This window comes from Canis lupus, chromosome 24, assembly GCF_048164855.1.
Source record: "Canis lupus baileyi chromosome 24, mCanLup2.hap1, whole genome shotgun sequence".
In the NCBI taxonomy this organism is placed as follows: domain Eukaryota; kingdom Metazoa; phylum Chordata; class Mammalia; order Carnivora; family Canidae; genus Canis; species Canis lupus.
In genome coordinates, this window is record NC_132861.1 from 47,187,213 (window position 1) to 47,193,397 (window position 6,185).

Here is a 6,185-nt window from a genome sequence, read left to right on the forward strand (position 1 = left end):
CCAGGGGCTGGCTGCCCTTCCAGAAGCCTGCAGGAGGACAGAGCCATGCTGGCCCCCAAATAGCTCCCACTCCCTGTGTTCTTCAAACAAGCATATGCTTGGAAAATGACCGGTCTGAAAATATCCATATCTCACCAGGTAGAAAAAAAAATTCACGATCTCTTATTAATTTCAGAAAGGCACAAAGCAATCCCAAGAATTTGGAAGCATCAAAGAAGCTTTTCGATAAATCCTTGGAGTGCATTCAGTGGTTGAGCCTTGCAAACATATCCACGGACTGATTTACATTTTTAAAAGGAAAGTGTGTTGTTTTAGAATTCTCTGGATTCCTGTCTCTTAGAAACGCTGTTGTGCTTCCAAGGGGTTAGCACAGGATTAGACATGGTTACTGGAAGTATAAAAGTCTGCAAATTATCCTTCCTTTGGGGGTTATTGACTTCTGTAGTTTGCCTTGCTCCTAAATGGTGCTTATTTGCTGCCTGTGGAAATGGAAACAGACACAGGATTTGTCCCAGGTCTGAGCACCCGGAGTCGAGGGGCCAAAGACAACCCATAAGGCATCTCATTGTGCTCCTTGCTTTTTTTTTTTTTTTTTCCATTGGAGGATGACATGTGGTGTTGTGCATTCAACAGATAAAGGGATGATTGCTATCAAATACTTGAAGCATTTCCTCCCACTCTTGAAATTTAATTTCTTTTCCTTTCCAAAATAATAGTTGACATATTTTAAAAAGCCAAAAATCACCGCGAGGCTTATAGTGAAAAATAACAGCCTGTGCCTAACGAATAACTAAGACACACACTTAAAAGTCTTTTGCCTGTTTTTCCGCTTTTTGTAAGTTCATATTTCTAAATAATAGGCTTATACAGCTATTTGGTGATTTTTTGATTCCTGCGACTTCCTATTGTGGAAGATGAGGACTCCTTTTTCTTTAATGCCCCGTCCCTACCCCCATCTTACATTTCCCAGAACTGCCATCCTCCCAAGCATCACTGTTCAGGGCTCACGTGGTGATCACGACTTTATCTGTATTGTCCACAGCAATGCTTCCCGTCCTTTTGGGTTTGCCACTGTTGCTCTGTGTCAGGTGTCTGGGAGTCTACTTTCAGGGCATATACTCAGCAGGACTTTTTTCTGAATTTAGGCAGGGTCGTGTGACTGATCAGGCCAACAAGCTCCAGAGCGTTTAATTGCTGATATGAAATTCTCCAAGGCTCTCTTTGCATGTGGCATTGCTAATTACCCACGTTCCAGAAGATGATTGCTCCATCAGTCCGGGTCCTTTTTGTGACTATGATGAAGAGAGTCCTTTTTTTTTTTTCTTTTTTTCCAACAGGCAGTGAGCATGTAGCAGAAGCAAAAGATAAGATTTGATTGTTTTGAGCTACTTTGTTTTGGGGGAATGAAGTTGGTCACCACCCTGTAACCAAAGTTTTCCTAACTGAATTCTTTCCTGAGCAAATGTTTATTTTTCCTGGAAATAGCAGTGTGTCATTTAAAGAAGGTTGGCTTAATTTTCTCTGTTAATCAGAAATTCAACTCCAAAGTTTACACTAAGGGTCTGGATCTCTTCTTAGTATTCTTTATCAGAGACTCTACTAATATTATCCTTTCTCTCTTCACAGGTTGCCTTCTAGCCTCCTGCCCAACTGTCTTCCTGGAGAGCCTCTTCACCTCTCTGCTGCAGAACATGAATCCCCTGGTAACTTACTTTTGGCCAATGAGATGTAAGCAGCAAAGTTGTGTGTGACCTTTGGAGGAGTCTCATCTTTCTCTCTCTTTCTTCAAACTGCATGGAATAGAATGTGATGGCTGGAGCTCTGGCTTCCATTTTGGACCATAATGATAGGATATCCTGAAAGAGTTCAGGTCCTGATAACTGTGGCACCTCCAAACAAGCACTGGGCTGCCTATCATCACACTTTTTTTTTTAATGTGAAAAATAAACTTATATATCATTTATTCTGGTTTCAAATTTCTGATCACATGAAGTTGAAGCTGCTTCAAACTGAACCTTCCTTATGCTTAGCTAATTCCTTTGTTTTGGTGAAACACATCCTCTTATCTCTTGTGGTTTGGTTAAGAAATAGATGTGACTATATATCCTAGGTATAAGGGGTCCTATACAAAAAAAGAAACTATTAAATCCTTACTTCACAGCTTTCATCAAAATTCATTCCAAATGGATTAAATAATTGAAATGTAAAGCAGGAAATTATAAATATAGGTAAGCAATTACGACTTTAACCTGAAGGCTTTCTAAAGATGATACTAGTAGAAATCAAAACCTAGTTGAATAGGGTTTAAAAGAAAAAAATAAAAAAAAAAAGAAAAACTCTTTCATAGGTCATATCGTACTGAAAACCAAAATAAATGAAAATTTTAGGGAGCCATAATTAAACTCAGGGCTGCTAATCAAGGTTCTCTCCTTTGACCAGAGTTTCTCAATGCTGGCTTTATTGACATTTTGGACTGGATAATTCTTTGTTGTAAGGATCTGTCCTGCACATCATAGGATGTTGGCCTGGGGACCACACTTTGAGAACTTCTGATCTGTAATCTTATGCCTGCGAATAAACATGTCATCTCCTAAAATATGAAAGTAAAAATAATATTGACATTTTCAGAACATGGAAAAGTTGTGATCATAGGTAATCAAGGTGCATCTCTTTTTTTTTTTTTTGAAGATTTTATTTATTTATTCATGAGAAACACACAGAGAGAGAGAGAGAGAGGCAGAGACACAGACAGAGGGAGAAGCAGGCTCCATGCAGGGAGCCTGACGTGGGACTCTATCCCGAGTCTCCAGGATCACGCCCTGGACTGAAGGTGGCGCTAAATCACTGAGCCACCCAGGCTGCCCTCAAGGTACATCTTGATGGTGGAGTTCAGGAGTTGAGAAACCATGTTCTTATAAGATATTGCAAGACAGAGGGCAAAATTTGTGATTTATGGATCAAGATGAGGATTTGATTTACATTTGCTCTAAACTTAGTGATCTTTTTCTTAAGTAATATTACTATAGACATGACCAAAATGAAAGAAACAATCTCAAGAGAAATAATAAAGATGATAACAATGACTCTTATCAGTCTGTGATATGGATGACTATCTATCTTTAGTCAAACTTCTTCCAATTTCTTGTTAAACTTCCTATGGTAAATTTTATGTAAATGTCCAGAGACTATGTAAAAATGCTATGCAACCTTCTTCGCTTACTGCCACATAACTTTTAATACTTTACCTAAATAATTTTTGTAGGAATAGCAAAAAACTGCTGGAATTAATGCTGTATACTTTTCTGCAGATAGGCCAAAAAAAAAAAAAAAAAAGAAATAAATCATTATGGAGTGAATTTCAACAGATGGCTTATATATAATCTTCTAGGTTTACCAGACATGATGCATTTTTAGATCATCACTTTTGAGCACCAACCAGCACCTCCTCTGCATGCCCTGTGCCATTGTTTATTACAGCCAAGTGAATCCAGCACTGAAATGATCTGTCTTGCGCCAGCAAGCTACAAACAAAACCAATAGCCCTGTGCTGGCAACATTATTTTACTGTTGTCTCCTTAATCTCCTCTGTTCTTTTGCAATTACTTTTATTAGTATTGCTCATTTAATGAGACCTTGGAGTTCGGAGCCAGATGGTGTTGTTAGTTAAATCTGGAAGACTCTAATGGAATTGAGTTCAAACCAGGTTAAGGGTAAGAGAATCACAAATCTCCTAGCCTATTGTTCTGTGTACCTTTGGCACCCCAGAAATTAGTGTAGGCTCCCAATGGGAAGACTTGGATTAAGGTTCAGAGAGACTACGTGTGCTCCTATTTGGGTGCTGCTATAGCAGAAATAAGACAGGCATGTTCCCTGCCTCATGGAGCCTGTAGTCTCCTAGAGGTGAAGGACAATAAGAAGCAAGCAAGGAAGACCACCAGGCATTGGGATAAGTGATGAGAAGGGCAGGAGGCGGAGATGACGTGGAGGGGTGCTCAGGAAAGCTGTCTGAGGAGGTGCTAGTGAAGTTGACACCAGAATGATGGGAAGGGGCTGACTTGGAGAAAGCAAGAGGCATGTCATCACTGTTTGTTAGAAGGAGTCATGGAACGGCTGTGGAATGGAAGTTGTTTTGTGTCCCCAGGGGGCTGCAAGAACACCGCCATGACTAGAACCTGCAGAGGAAAGGAGGGTGGCCTCAGATGAGTCCAGAAGCCACTGGACCCAGAGATGTTGCATGAGGCAAATGGACATTCAGACTCTGAGATTATCCAGGGATAATCCATCGTTGGGGCAACATGCTGATGAATAAGACCTGTAGAAAGACTATCTCTGAGATCAGAGCAATAAATAAATATTCATGATCTAGCCAGTATGTGAAGTCATCAGAAGCATGATTTTGACCCTTTGTGCAGAGGGCAGGCAAAACAGAGGCAATATTTTGATTAATCGAGTTGCCTCATGTGGTAGCATTAATTTAATACTTGCATACCGCACTTCCGGTAGAGCACAGCGGTGGTGGTAAATCTACCCAGTGTCTCCTCCTCATCCTTCTTGTGGGTAACAACGGCTGGCCTGCCTCTGACCAACATCCTGCCCTACACTATGTCCCTGATACATGAAGTAGTCCCCTTCCCAGAGGTCTCCTTTCTACTCTTTCTTCCTGACCCCAGTTCCCTTCTCCCCTGTGGGGCCTTCTGCTTCCATCCAGGCCCAGTTCAGACACACACCCACCTGGGAGTGAGGTCAGGAGGGATGAGTGAACCTCCAAGAACTCTTGCAGCAACATAAGCTCCCCCTTGTTGGCACTCATACTTGCCTTAAGTAGGGTGAGCTAGATCATTCGTTCATTTAAGATATTTACTGGACCTGTTGCCTTCTACAAACAGATGCGAGAACGTATGTATTGATTTGCATTCTTACTAGCAGTTGCCATTTATTGAGCAATTAATTGGTCAAGGGCTCTTCCAAGTGTTAGTGATTTAATCCTTATGTGATGGTTAATTTTATGAGTCAGCTTGGACTTGGTGCCCAGATACTAGGTCGGACATTTTTTCTGGTTGTTTCTCTGGAGGTATTTTCAAATGAGATGAACATTTAAGTCAACAGACTTTGAGTAAAGCAGATTAGTCTCTAGAATGTGGGTGGGCCTTGTACAATAAGTTGAAGGCATCAATAGACAGAAACTGACCTTCCCTGAGCAGGAAGGAATTGTGCCAGCACACTGCCTCTGCACTGAGCTGCAGCCTTCCTTGGGTCTCCTGTCTGTTGGCCCACTTTGAGGATTCTGGACTTGCCATCCTCCACCATGGTGTGAGCCAATTCCTTAAGACAAATCTCTCTCTCCCTCTCTCTTTCACTCTGTCATTGTCTCTCTCTGTCTGTATATCTCTCTAAACACCCTGTCAGCTCTGTTTCTCTGGAGAACTCCGATTAATAACACACTTTATAGCTTAACCAATTATGCCCATTTTATAGATGAGAAAGTTGAGGCGCGCTAAGCACCATGCCCAAGGGTAGACACTTGATGAGCATGGAGCCAACATTCCAGGCTAAAGTCCTTTTGAGCCACAGCACAATATAGCTTCTCCTTCATGAATCTGAAGGATGAGAACACAGTGACCTGCTCATAACACACACTATTTACTACAAAGTGTCTCTCCTTTTTAATATTTACCAGCTACATTGGGTTCTTATCATCCCACTGAAGTGCAAAAATGTCCATCAGCAGAGAAGACTGGTCAACAGGAGGCTGTGTCACAACACGTGTACTTGCTTGACCTATCTAGGTCCTATATACGAAATTATCTCCTTCTCTGTCATAACGTCCCAAAGTATCTTGAAATAACCACACAATTTCCATACACAGTCAACTGTGAGGACTTTAGGAGCACGAGGGAGAGCTAAATAGACAACAGTTTAAAATTCACGGTTTTGTTAAAAATTAGATTACATCTCCCCTCCGCTTCCGAACAGGCCATTAAAATAAAGAGAAATAAGCAGTACATGTGGATGAAATTAAAATAGTGAAAAACAAACAGCGCACACAGAGTCCTCGAGCCTCTTGATGTCTTCCCCGTGGGCTAAAGTCCCAAATTGAGGTCAAAACTTCAAAAGTAGCCTCGAACTGGAACCTTTCCACAGGAAGAGCCAGCAGTAAATATTGACTCTGGGATCAATTGTTTCTG